The 13,213-nt window shown below is 51.9% G+C and overlaps 1 protein-coding gene across 3 annotated transcripts in view; it reads right to left on the reverse strand.

Moving 5' to 3' along the window:
- ST3GAL4 (ST3 beta-galactoside alpha-2,3-sialyltransferase 4) overlaps nucleotides 1-13,213 on the reverse strand; it is a 47,654-nt gene that overhangs the window by 33,129 nt on the left and 1,312 nt on the right. For 2 of the 3 annotated variants that reach the window (XM_055581206.1, XM_055581208.1), the window contains exon 1: nucleotides 5,321-5,486. The exons of the other annotated variant lie outside the window; for it this stretch is intronic. The gene's annotated coding sequence lies outside the window, so the exon portion shown is untranslated. Of the gene's footprint in view, nucleotides 1-5,320; nucleotides 5,487-13,213 lie in introns of those variants that run through there. 3 annotated transcript variants of the gene reach the window in all.

Consider the following 13,213-nt stretch of genomic DNA (forward strand, 5'->3'; position numbering starts at 1 on the left):
GTGCGCACAGTCAAATCCCACACTTTGCGACCCTACAGACTGCAGCCAGCCAGGTTCCTCTGCCCATGGGATTGTCCAGGCAAGAAGACTGGAGTGGGCAGCCATTTCCTCCTCCAGGGGATCTCCCCGACCCAGGGATGGAACTCATGTCTCCTGCATATCCTGCATGGGCAGGTGGATTCTTTACCACTGGCTCTACCTGGGAAGCCCTCAGCCTAAGAAAAGGGGGAAGCGGAGCGGGGACACAGTGAAGACAAGGTCATATCCGATCTATATTCTCCATCCGCTCATCAAACAAATATTTCCCAAGCATTTATTATGTTAGACACCATGCCAGGCAAGAATAACACGGCAAAGAACACAACAGGTTTCTGGAACTTACATGAAACCACTCAAGAGTCAAGGAGGAAAACGCCTTGAAAGTTTTCAAACCCGTTCACACCACAAACACGCCCCTCCCATGCCTGTATCGCCTGGGGACCATCCCTGTCAGGGTCACGGTTGAACATCATCGGTGACACAGCACGTTCCCCACCCACCCCCAGGCAGAGTCTTCTTCCTGGAATCTCCAGATGGCCGCACTGAGGACCTTGTTTCCTCCCCTCCCTAGGCAAGGGAGCCCACAGAGCGCTGGAAGCATTGTTAAATGTGCCAGTTTTATTTTTCATCACGACAAAGGACGAAGCTTCATCTCTAGTTTTGCTGGCTCTGAGTCACTTGCTCAGAACCCAAGGAAACGAGCCGGCTCCATTCTCACCTGCCCAGAGCTCCCAGGTCTCTGGGTCCCTGCCATTGCCCATCTGCCGCTGTTCCCTTCCTGTAACCTTTGAGCAATGGGTCCCTGGGGCACAGCCCCGCCACCCCCACTTCTCTCCTGCTAACCCTGCCAACCAGGCCTCCCTCTGCCTGATCGGAGCAACCTCTAAGAAGCAAAAAGGATGTGGATTTTTGAAGATCCTCTCTGGTCTTGAGCCAGCCCAGGACGGGGTCCAGGAGCACCCTGGAACAAAGGCGCCGCGGCCCGGCAGGAATCTGGGGGTGTCAGGAGCAGCTGCCAAGGCAGGTCCCCGAGCTCAGACCCCAGAGGACCCCTCCCCATCCCCACGTGTCGCCGCTGTTGCCGGATGAGGCCTTGTGGGCAGCAGCCAGGGAGCCGCATTTCCAAGGAATAGGAGCGGGCGGGCAGGCCAGATGGAAGCAATTACTGGCAGGAAAGCAGGAGAGGTGGGTGCTGGCAGGGGCTGGGAGGGGCCGCAGGAGCAGGGAGGGAGGAAGGGGAACCCGGCCCTGCCCAGGTGAGAGAGGCAAGGGTTTGGAAGCCCAGGACCAGCCGGGCCAGATGCAGGGTTCAGGGCTGTACAGAGTTCTGGACTGCGAATCAGGAGGGCCGTGTCCCCCTTGGTCACCAACACCCTGTAGCCTTGAGCAAACCCTTTCACATCTCCGAGACGCATCTTCTTCACAGATCTCAGGGAAAGGTAAGACAAGCTTGGGGAACAGTAAAGAACTGGGCTGAAAAGCACAAGATTTTGGATGCAGGCAGAGTCCCAGCTCAGCTGCTTAGGAGCTGTGTGACCTTGGCCAAGTGGTCTAATCTTCCCACACCTCCCTGTCTTCGTTTACAAATGGGCTTAATGAAAGAGTCACACGAAGCGATGTAAATAAGTGAACAGCACACTTTTGTTGTTTTTTTTTTTTAGAGGTTTACTGGGCCAGGCTTTTAATAAGCGCTTGATAGGTAAATTGTAACCACTTTTGTTATTCGCTAAGTCCCTTTTTACTAGAAGGCCAGGTATTTGTGAAGGCTGCCCCGGCGGAGGACACAGGGCGGACCATGGATGCAGGAGCATCACTGAAGGCCCTGGAGCCCGCACCCTGTGGAGGGTTTGGACCCACGGCAGAAACAACAGTGAGCCAGCCCAACACTCTGCAAACAGCTTCCTGTCCTCTTTCTAGCAACCATGCTCCCCACCCTCCACAGGAGAGCAAGATCCCAGAGTCCCCAACCCACTCAGGCTTAGGAGGGAAGCGGCACCAGGCCTTGCCCACCCTCGAGGTCTAAGTGGACCTCCTCCAACCCCCCGCAGCAGCACCCTCCTCCCTGCTGGGCTTGGGGCAGAAGCCAGGGCTTCAAATTCTAGAACAATCACATCGCGTCTCTGCAGGGTGGCTTTGCAGGGGGTAGAAGTGGCAGAAATAGGGCAGTCATCTGGCTGCAGGGCTACTGGTCCCAGGCAAGGGGCCAAGATTGAAAGAAAACCTGCAGCTCAGGATGGCCTTCCTCATCTGAAGAGCAATCAACACGGGGCAGCCCCTGGCAGAGTTTCCCCCTCTGTGGGCCTCAGGGGCGCCAGTCGGAGGCCCGTCGCACCTGCCTGGGGCCCAGGCATCACTACAGCTGCTCCCACTTGTAGCAAACATTTGACCACTTCCTCCGTCTGTAGAATAAAGGACGTCTCACACACACACATACACACACACACACACACGGATTGCGGGACAGGTCAGGAGTGAACTGGAGTCCAGGCGTGGCCAGCAGCCCCTCCTGGCACACTCAGAACAAGCGTGCACAAGTGCTGAGTGCCTCCAGGAAAGGGTGACCAACGAGAGAGGGGAATTAATGACTACAGGCACCCAAATCTGCCCGCCCTAGGCACTTCCTCAAGGAAACCAAAAGGACAAGAGTGGAGAAGGATCTGAGGTGGAGAGGTATGAGAAGCTAGCTAGTTCCTGCAGAAGAATGCATACCCCCAGGCAGCTGAGGAGTCGGGGGGCAGGGGAGGGTCAGGCCCTGTACACTTTCTGGGTGTCCCCCTACCTGACTGCCCTGCTCCCTAGCACCCACAGTCCAACCCCGGGAGCCTGGGAACTCAGCTGGGTTCCGGTGGCTGTCACAAGCTGTAGGTCTGGTCCTCAGTCTCTGGGACCCTCTGGGACACTGATCTGAAGGATCCCTTTCAGGAGATTGGAGGTGCCCACCCCACCTTCATGGGCTGGGATCATGGTGTATCACTGCAAGGAGGAGGGACCCCTTCTCCATGACAGAGAGGCCAAACTGTTGAGCCGCTCTGAGTGGAGGAGTCCACCCAGACAATGCACCCACATAGGGCCTGGGTGGGCACACAGTGCAAGGTAGATGCCGGGCCAGTGTGGGTAAACCACGGATAATCACAGGGCCCAGGAAGGGAGGTCTGGCCCCAGCTGTAGAAAAGCGAGGAAGAAAGTGTTAAGTGTCGGTCACTCAGTCATGCCCGACTCTTTGAGACCGCATGGACTGTAGCCTGCCAAGCTCCTCTGTCCATGGAATTCTCCAGGCAAGGATACTGGAGTGGGTTGTCATTTCCTCCTCCAGGGGATCTTCCGAATGCAAGGATCGAACTCGGGTCTCCTGTATTGCAGAGTCTTGACTGTCTCCTCTCTTGCAGGCAGAGCCACCAGGGAAGCCCTCCCTTTCTAGGACTTGGTACAGTTCTAAGAGGAGCAGATTCTCGGTTCTAAACCAGAAAACTGGATCCTAGGAATCTAAAAGGGCTGGGAGGGTGGAGAGGCCAAAGAAGTCTGTTTCTGAGGAGTGGGAGTGAGTCACTGCTTTGGGAAGGGAAGTGGGTGAAGGACGAAAGGGAAATCAGCTCAGAAGGCGCCAAGGACTGCCTCGGCCTGGGCCTCCACTCACGGGCAAGGGACCCTATGGCACCAAGCAGCAGCCCACTGCCAAGCCACAGACGCTGCTCAGCCCCCAGGTCTAACACGAGACCCCAGGCTACTTTCTAACTCCTACCATCCACCCTCCCCTCTGAACCCCTGATGACCTGAACTCTGGGAGGGAGGTCCAGACTCCTGGCTCTCCTTCGGGTGCTGGGAGGGAGGCCCAGGGCCCAGGGGACAGCCTCAGATCTCCTGCCCAGCACACAGATGCTGAGGGATGGGGCACGAAGAGCCTCGCAGTGGAAACTCAAACCAAGCCAGGTACAGGCCAGAGGGACCTGAGCCATATTAACTCGGGCAGGGGGTATTCACCGATTAGCTTCCAGCAAAGAGAAGAAGCCCCAGAAGTTCATTTCTAGGCCCCAAGCAGCTGGCACCTCGCGGGCAACCTCTCTAGAATTATGGGCAGCCTTTGGAGAGTCTCGTTGGAGAGTGTGGGAGAAATGCTGCTAAGAGCAAATACTCACATACCTCTGCCTCTGTGCAGGTAACTTCCATGGCACTCAGCACCTTAACGATTCCTCCCCGCCACTCCCCCTAAAAGATGCCAGGGCGGTGGTCTAGACAGGGCAGGCGGCAGACCACAGCTCAGGAGAGAGTGGCTTTGGTTTGTGCCTCTGTGCCACCTTAGCCATGCCAGGCCCGTTCCCTAGGTTCTGCAGAGAATAAGTCTGCCTAAACTTGGCTTCCACACTGTGCCTCCACCCCCCACCCCACCCCAGGGGATGGACAGCACAGGCTGCCCTGAGAAGCGAGAGGGTGTGCCGGCCTGTGGGTGGTCAGGAGGTCAGACGGGCACAACTGAGCCCCCTGACACTGTCTGCAGCCCCAGCCCTCTGGCGGGAGCCCCGTACCCTGGCTCAGGACCCAGTCTGGGGGACAGGGGAGCAACGGCAGTGGATGAGGCCTCAGATGGCCCAGGCAGAGCTTCCCCCAAGACTGGCAATGGAGGTTCCAGCCTGCAGGGGCCCCAGGGGGCACCCAGCTCTGACAACTGAGCCCAGAGACTCTACCCGGGACTGAACTCCACCCCAACCCCATTCCTCCCCACTGCCCACCAGCCAGAAGGTCCCAGACACAGTATCCTAGGCCCAAAGACCCCCAGGAATGTGGACTGGTGTCTTGGGCACAGCCAGCCTGCAGCTAGCGACCCCCACGCTTGGGCTCTGCTTGGCGACCTTGGGTCTCCTACACACAGGCGGCCCCAGCAGAGCCTGTCAATTCCAGCCAAGCCAGCCCGCCGACCTCCTGGACCTGGTGGGGCAGTTGTGGGGAGCAACCGCGGCTCAGAGGATGCCCAAAGCGGAGGCGGGGGGCCTCTTTCGCCTCGGCGCAAGGCTGGGGGCTAGAAACTTTCCAGAGAGGACCGTCCCGTTCGCTCACTCCCAGGGAGCAAAGACAATTGGCTTTCCGTGGAAAATCCCATCCAGGGCAAGGAATCCCTGGGCTGTGGCCGCCCCTCCGGGACCCCGACCCGGACCCGCGCGGCGCCCACGTGCCCGGCCCGACCACCTCCCCTATCGCGGCGCCGGGCGGGGAACCGGGCGGCCGGGACCCGGAGGTGCTCCCAGCCCTCGCTGGCGGGCCCCACGGGGACCGGCCGCCGCGTACTCACCCTCGCGGGTGGCGCGGGGCGGGGCAGGACGGCTCCGCGCGCAGCTCAGATCCGCTAGGCGCACGGGCTGGAGGCGCGGCGGCTCCGCTCGGCCCGGTCCCTGTCCCAGGCGCGGGGCCGGCCTGGGAGCGGACAAGTCCGCCTGCTGGGAGGCGGGGGCCCGGGCCCCGGCGTGGGGCGGGGAAGGGGGCCGGACACGCTTGCGCACACTGCCGGGGAGCCGAGCGGGGAGTAGGCAGACAGAAGAAGAAAGGGCGGGGTGGAGGAGGAGAAAGGGCTGGGGTGATCCCGCTTACGGGCGGGGCCGGTGGCAGCCGACTCGGGATGGTGCGCCGGCGGAGCCGGCCCCCGGCAGGCCCCGGGGCGAGAGGAGCGGAGGAACAGACCGATCGGGCGAGCGCGAAGGGGTGTGGGGTGGGGGTGGTGTTGTGGGGGAGGTGTGGTGTTGTAGGGGCGGGTAGGAAGAGACTGGTGGTGTGAGGGCGCAGAGTTCAGACGGGCGCAGCCTGTGAGTAGCACCAGGATGGATGTGCCCAGCGCAGCCCCATGCACACCCTCCTGGAAACAATGAGCCCTACAAAGCGTTCTCCGCTCTCCCACGCAGTGGAACCGTCTTTCTCCCTCTCGGGAAAGTGAGGCACACCTCTCCCACGCACAGTGGCCAGGTGCCCTGGTCGGAGACCTGCGCCCTCCCTTTGCACGAGTCTGGCCCTGCCACCCCCAAACTTCTCCCTGTGCACCTCCTTTGCACACCCCTTCTTGGCTTTGAGAAAGCGTCTCAGTTTCTGTTCCTTACTGAAGGCGCCAGGCATCCTGCCCCCAGGGGGAAAACCCACCAGGCCCTTAGCCTAGTGCCTGGGGCCCACCCCACCTCCCCCAATCAAGCCAGGAAACTACTTAGGCTGAAGAACCGTCCAGAAGTCACCCACAGGACAAACCCCAGACCCCAAGACACTCTCTCAGAAGTGAAGAGCCCGTAGTGTGAAGAGCCCTTCGTGTGAAGAGCTGGGGGAGGGGGGTGGAGTGGGGAGCGGGTAGCAGAGCTCCAAAGAACATGTAAGACCCCACCCCCCAAGAAAGCTTAACCAGATAGTGGCAGAGAGAAGACTCACGTGGATGCCCACTCAAGGATAAGTTAGGATAGAAGCTAGTACAGATGAACCTATTTGCAAAGCAGAAATAGAGACACAGAGGTAGAGAATAAATGTATGGACCCCAAGGGGGGAAAAGCGTGTGGGGCCAACTGGGAGACTGGGGTTGACATGTACACACTATCAATGGTAGTGGTGGTTTAGTTGCTAAGTAGTGTCTGACCCTCGAGACCTCATGGACTGTAGCCTGCCAGGCTCCTCTGGCCATGAGATTTCTGACCCAGGGATGGAATTCGTGTCTTCTGCATTGCAGGTGGATTCTTCACCCCTGAACACCCACGGGAGCCCATAATGACACATACTCACCCATATAGTATCATACAGAGTAGCCTGCAATGCAGGGGGTTCTTTATCAATAGTGGAGGGAAGCCCCACACTATTGATACTATGTATATAAAATAGATAACTAATAAGACCCCACCTTATAGTTCAGGGAACTCTACTCAGTGTCCTGGGGGTACAGGTATACATAGAGCTGATTCTCTTTGCTATACAGCAGAAACCAACACATTGTAAAGCAACTATATACTCCAATGATTTTTTTTTTAAACCAACATTTCATTTAATACTGATGTTAATACAAAATGTAATCAGATGCAAATGCCATGTTACCGTGTTCTTAAAGTCGTTAAAAAGGGGAAAAAATGTTGTAGGGTTTTATTTTCACCTTTCTTTTCCTAGCTGTCTTTTGTGTTCACGCTCAGTCACTTCAGCCATGTCTGACTCTTTGTGACCCCATGGACTATAAGCTCCTCTGTCCATAGGATTCTCCAGGTGAGAATACTGGAATGGGTTGCCATGCCCTCTCCTCCAGGGGACTTTCCGGACCCTGGGATCAAACCCACATCTTTTATGGCTCCTGTGTTGGCAGGCAGGTTCTTTACCACTAGTACCACCTGGGAAGACTAGCTTTTAGGTAGAGGTTTTTGGTTTGTTTACTTCTTATGTGTTAAAGAATTTGATTAGTCTTATGTACTTATAAATTCATTTTATCTTTTTCTTGCAGTTAAACTGCATAAGACCTAAAATAATCTGTTCCTATTTTTTTGTTATCTTTTTTATTAAATTTATTTCTTTTTAATTGAAGGGTAATTGCTTTACAGTATTGTGTTGGTTTTTGGCAATCAGCATTTGAATCGGCCATAGGTATACCTAAAAAGAAAAATAGAGTAAGTTAGCACAGGATATAACTAAGTATAAGGCGTGGGTAATTGACGAGGGGGGTTCACAGAAATGCCAGCTCTAAGTTGGCTTCAGCCGAATCTGGAGGGTTCATGGTCTGAGAAGAGGTACCTGAGGAAACACTCTGGCCTGCGTGAGCACAGCAAAGGAGGCAAGGTGAAGACAAGGGGCCTTGAGCACGTCTACAGATGGCTGTTCATCCTAAATCACACCGTGCATGGTGGAGGTCTTTCCTGCATCTCACCAGTGTCCAAGCATAATTAATGCTTGGTTTTGTCAATCAAGCATTCACACAACAAATACTTATCTGGTATCAGCTCCAGCTCTGGCAGAGTGACTCAAGTCCCTGCCGGGGTGCAAGGCTGAAGGGAGAGAGATCAGCCTCCCTGGTGCATGGCGTGGAGGTCAGAGGGGAGACACTGACCCAAAGAGAGTAAAGCAATTGTCCGAAGCGACTAGAATCGCAGAGCTGAACTGTGAATCAACCTAGCTTTGCAACTTTGCAAACTCTTTAATGAACTCGATCTAAACACAGCTGGCAGTTCTTGTTCTGAACCACGTAAACTTCACCCTGTGGGAAAAATCAAACTGAAGGGCCAGCCTTGCTCTTGGAGACCTGATTTCCAACTCTGCCTTGGTCACTAAATAGGTTTAATTTTCTTGTTAGGAAAAAAAAAAAAATGGAAGTAACTGTAAATTATTCAAAGGGCTATTGTTGTGAAATTAGGCAACGGATATAAATTTGCTCCAGCAGTATAAGGTGCTGTTAAGTGTGTGCTCTTATCATACACGTGGCACCCCTTCCTCTAACCAATAAACTGTATTCAGCTCTCCTCCATTCTCCTTTCCCCAGCTTATCCTAGGCCTGGTTACTGAGTGCCCAGAAGCTAACTGTCATCTAGACTCCTCCCCTCAGGCCACAGTGTGCTCACTCAGGGTCTTTTCCCTCTAGTTCTTCAACACAGCCAGATGCTTAGCTGGCTGCCTAGAACCGTATCATCTGTAGGCCAGGAGGAAAGTGATTCTGGTACTTTTCACCTGAAGCCCCTCCCAGCCCACTTGCCCATCAGCAGGGCACTGGGAGTTGCTTAGCAAGAGGCAGTATGGTGGGGTGACCCAGCTTCGGCTCCTAAAACTGTTCCTTTTGGGGCCAGCTGTGCCAAGGATGAGTCAAGACACCCTGAGGATCAGTGGTCTGGCTCCTGCCCCGCTTCCTAGCCATATTGCCTCCTTTCCCACCTCCAGAGCACCCCCTTTACCTCTCTGGTTCTGTCTCTGCTGTGGAGGAAGTTGGCGGACACAGCTCTGCTGGGGCGTTCAGGGGGCCTCTCTCTCTCTCTCTAGGGAGCAGAGGGAGGAGACAGCGGAGCAAGGGTTGTGGGAGGGGCAGGTGCATCTGGAGCTGGGAGGCCAGGGTGTGAGCCAGGGCGTGAGCCCTTAACACATGCGCCTCCCCAGGCCTCTGGCTCCTTCCCTTGCATTTGCCACGTTAGCATCCTGCCCACCGGAAGGAGGGAACGGCGAGATGCTGTTTGAAGAAGAAATAAACCCAATCCAGCATCTCAGACGCTTTTAAAAATAGCAACTTGGGGATGGTGTTTCAGCTCCTATTTTTATCAGATTTATACGGCTGGACGCTCGAGCTGTGCAGTTCCCAGGGATCTCAATAGCAGCTGACATCACTATTGTAGAAACCTGCCGTAAGGCCAAGGCTAAAATGCATTCCAGGAACCTGTCGGCTGGAAGAGATCCTGAGAAGTCATTGCACGCGGCCCTCGTCTCTTTTAGGGCCACAATCAATGAACCACAGAGAGTTTATGGCTCGCTTTTTGCCTTCAAGTCGCGGTTGCCATGACTTCAGTGCCCAGTCTAGGATTTCATGGCCTTCTAATCCGGAAGTCCTTTTTAATATCTAACCCAAACATATTGGCTGGGTCCTTTAGGCCTTTCTGGCAGTGGGAAAATGGCAGCTAACATTTATGAGTTCTTACCATGTCCACAGAATCCTCTTGTTGAATCCTCACGAAGCCCCTCGGGGTAAGCACGGCTTTCACTAACTCATGGCTGACGAGCAGTTACCTAACTTGCCCAAGATTACATGTGGATACGGTGCAGGTTCTGTGCAGGGGTTACCAGACCATGCTGGCACTGAAAAGAATGTACAACAGGATAATACATTTCTCCATAGTTTTGCCTTTCATTTCTTCCTGGTCCTGAGGGAAAAACTGTTCAGGGTGCTATTGGACATGCTGGAAGCCACGTTTGAGGTTCTGGCCATGCTGAGCCATGCTTTCCCTGAGTGTTGTGTCTTAGCTCATGGTGGTCGTTTGGCTCTCATTTTAGCCTGGAAGTCTGGCTTCTCCTGGTGTAAGCTCTCGCGGCCCCCTGTGCTTTTCTCAAAGTATTCAGATTCGTGGAATTACTTTGTAATTATGTCTATCATTGTTGTTGTTACAAACAGATTCAAAGGATTAGATCTGATAGAGGGTCTGAAGAACTATGGATGGAGGTTCGTGACATTGTACAGGAGACAGGGAGCAAGATCACCCCCAAGAAAAAGAAATACAAAAAGGCAAACTGGTTGTCTAAGGAGGCCTTAAAAATAGCTAACAAAAGAAGAGAAGCAAAAGGCAAAGGAAAAAAGGAAAGATATACCCATTTGAATGCAGAGTTCCAAAGAATAGCAAGGAGCGATAAGAAAGCCTTCCTCAGCGATCCAAAGAAATAGAGGAAAACAATAGAATGGGAAAGACTAGAGATCTCCTCAAGAAAATTAGAGATACCAAGGGAACATTTCATGCAAAGATGGGCTCAATAAAGGACAGAAATGGAATGGACCTAACAGAAGCAGAAGGTATTAAGATGTGGCAAGAATACACAGAAGAACAATACAAAAAAGATCTTCATGACCCAGATAACCATGGGTGTGGTTACCCCTCCCACACACACACACCATTGATAACCATGATGGTGTGATCACTCACCTAGAGCCAGACATCCTGGAATGCAAAGTCAAGTGGGCCTTAGGAAGCATCACTACAAACAAAGCTAGTGGAGGTGATGGAATTCCAGTTGAACTATTTCAAATCCTAAAAGATGATGTTGTGAAAGTGCTGCACTCAATATGCCAGCAAATTTGGAAAACTCAGCAATGGCCACAGGACTGGAAAAGGTCAGTTTTCATTCCAATCCCAAAGAAAGGCAACACCAAAGAATGCTGAAACTACCACACAATTGTACTCATCTCACATGCTAGTAAAGTAATGCTCAAAATTCTCCAAGCCAGCCTTCTGCAATACATGAACCGTGAACTTTCAGATGTTCAAGCTGGATTTAGAAAAGGCAGAGGAACCAGAGATCCAATTGCCTACATCTATTGGATTATTGAAAAAGAGAGTTCCAGAAAAACACCTACTTCTGCTTTATTGACTACACCAAAGCCTTTGACTGTGTGGATCTTAACAAACTGGAAAATTCTTAAAGAGATAACAGACCACCTGACCTGCCTCCTGAGAAATCTGTATGCAGGTCAAGAAGCAAGTTAGAACAAGAAGAACAGTTAGACATGGAACAACAGACTGGTTCCAAATCAGGAAAGGTGTACGTCAAGGCTGTATATTGTCATCCTGCTTATTTAACTTATATGCAGAATACATCATGCGAAATGCCAGGCTGGATGAAGCACAAGCTAGAATCAAGATTTCCGGGAGAAATATCAATAACCTGAGATACACAGATGGCACCACCCTTATGGCAGAAAGCAAAGAAGAACTAGAGCCACTTGATGAAAGTGAAAGAGGAGAGTGAAAAAGTTGGCTCATAACTCAACATTCAGAAAACTAAGATCATGGCATCCAGTCCCATGACTTCATGGCAAATAGATCGGGAAACAATGGAAACAGTGAGAGACTTTATTTTTCTGGGCTCCAAAATCACTGCAAATGGATGGCAACTGCAGCCATGAAATTAAAAGACGCTTACTCCTTGGAAGAAAAGCTATGACCAACCTAGATAGCATATTAAAAAGCAGAGACATTACTTTGCCATCAAAGGTCCATCTAGTCAAAGCCATGGTTTTTCCAGTAGTCATGTATGGATGTGAGAGTTGGACTATAAGGAAAGCTGAGTGCCCAAGAATTGATGCTTTTGAACTGTGGTGTTGGAGAAGACTCTTGAGAATCCCTTGGACTGCAAGGAAATCCAACCAGTCAATCCTAAAGGAAATCAGTCCTGAATATTCATTGGAAGGACTGATGCTGAAACTCCAAAACTTTGGCCACCTGATGTGAAGAACTGATTCATTGGAAAAGACCCTGATTCTAGGAAAGGTTGAAGGCGGGAGGAGAAGGGGACGACAGAGGGTGAGATGGTTGGATGGCATCACTGACTTGATGGACATGAGTTTGAGTAAGCTCCAGGAATTGGTGAAGGACAGGGAAGCCTGGCGTGCTGCAGTCCATGGGGTTCACAAAGAGTCAGACATGACTGAGCAACTGAACTTGAGTTGTTTGTGGATTTACTTTGTAATTATGTCTATCATTGTTGTTAGTTGCTAAATCGTGTCCAACTCTTTGAGATCCCATGGACTCTTGTTGCCGGCCAGTGTCCTCTGTCCATGGGATTTTTCAGGTAAGAATCCTGAAGCGGGTTGCCTTCTTCAGGGTATCTTCCTGACCTAGGGATCAAACCCAAGTCTTCTGATTTGCCAGGCAGATTCTTAACTGCTGTGCCACCAGGGAAGCCCAATTATGTCTATGTGTCCCACTAAGTTGTAAGCTCCATGAGTTCTAGTTCCATATTCTTGTCTTTAAAAAAAAAAACAAAAACAGGGTAGATGTTCAAAACCTTGTTCTTTGAATTTAAACACTTTAAACAAATTTAGTCCATGTTTCTTTTTTAACAGTGGCTAAAAATTTGGTAACTTCAAGTTTACATAGACTTCAGAATCCAATGTAATTTCAATGAGAATATGGAGCAAACAGAGGGTTGCCAACATTTATTTTGCTATGTGAGGATTTTCTGAAAACAGCTACTGTTAATCATCACCATCTTCTTACAGAAGAAAGGTCCTTTTAGGGTTCTATATACATGTTTGGAATAAAGATTTAGTCCTTTCTGAGAAGGAAGAGTTAAAAGACCCACATCAACCTATTCATAAATAAAACAGATCCATTAAACTCGTTTGGAAATACAAATATCACAAGAGAAACATTTTCAAATATTACTTTGTTCGCAACTGTTTCTTGATTTGTTTCTCCATTCCCGGGATCTGCGTTCAACAGAACTAGACAACGTGGAGCTAACTGTCCAACTCCTCCTGAAATGTTATTTTTCTCAGTTTCATGAAGGAATGTTGACAAATATAGAACACTCAGCAATTTTGCCCTATGAGGAAACTTTTGGGCAAACTTGAGAGGAGCCAAGGAAAAGCAGTCACGTCTCCAATCACTCTCCTCCCTCCCAACCCAGCCAGGAAGAAAGTCGGCCAAGGACTGAGGCCTGGCGCCGGTGGGGAGCCCTCCGAAGTTTATGAGAAGGTGACACCCACCTCCGCTGCACT

Source organism: Bubalus kerabau, chromosome 5 (assembly GCF_029407905.1).
Source record: "Bubalus kerabau isolate K-KA32 ecotype Philippines breed swamp buffalo chromosome 5, PCC_UOA_SB_1v2, whole genome shotgun sequence".
In the NCBI taxonomy this organism is placed as follows: domain Eukaryota; kingdom Metazoa; phylum Chordata; class Mammalia; order Artiodactyla; family Bovidae; genus Bubalus; species Bubalus kerabau.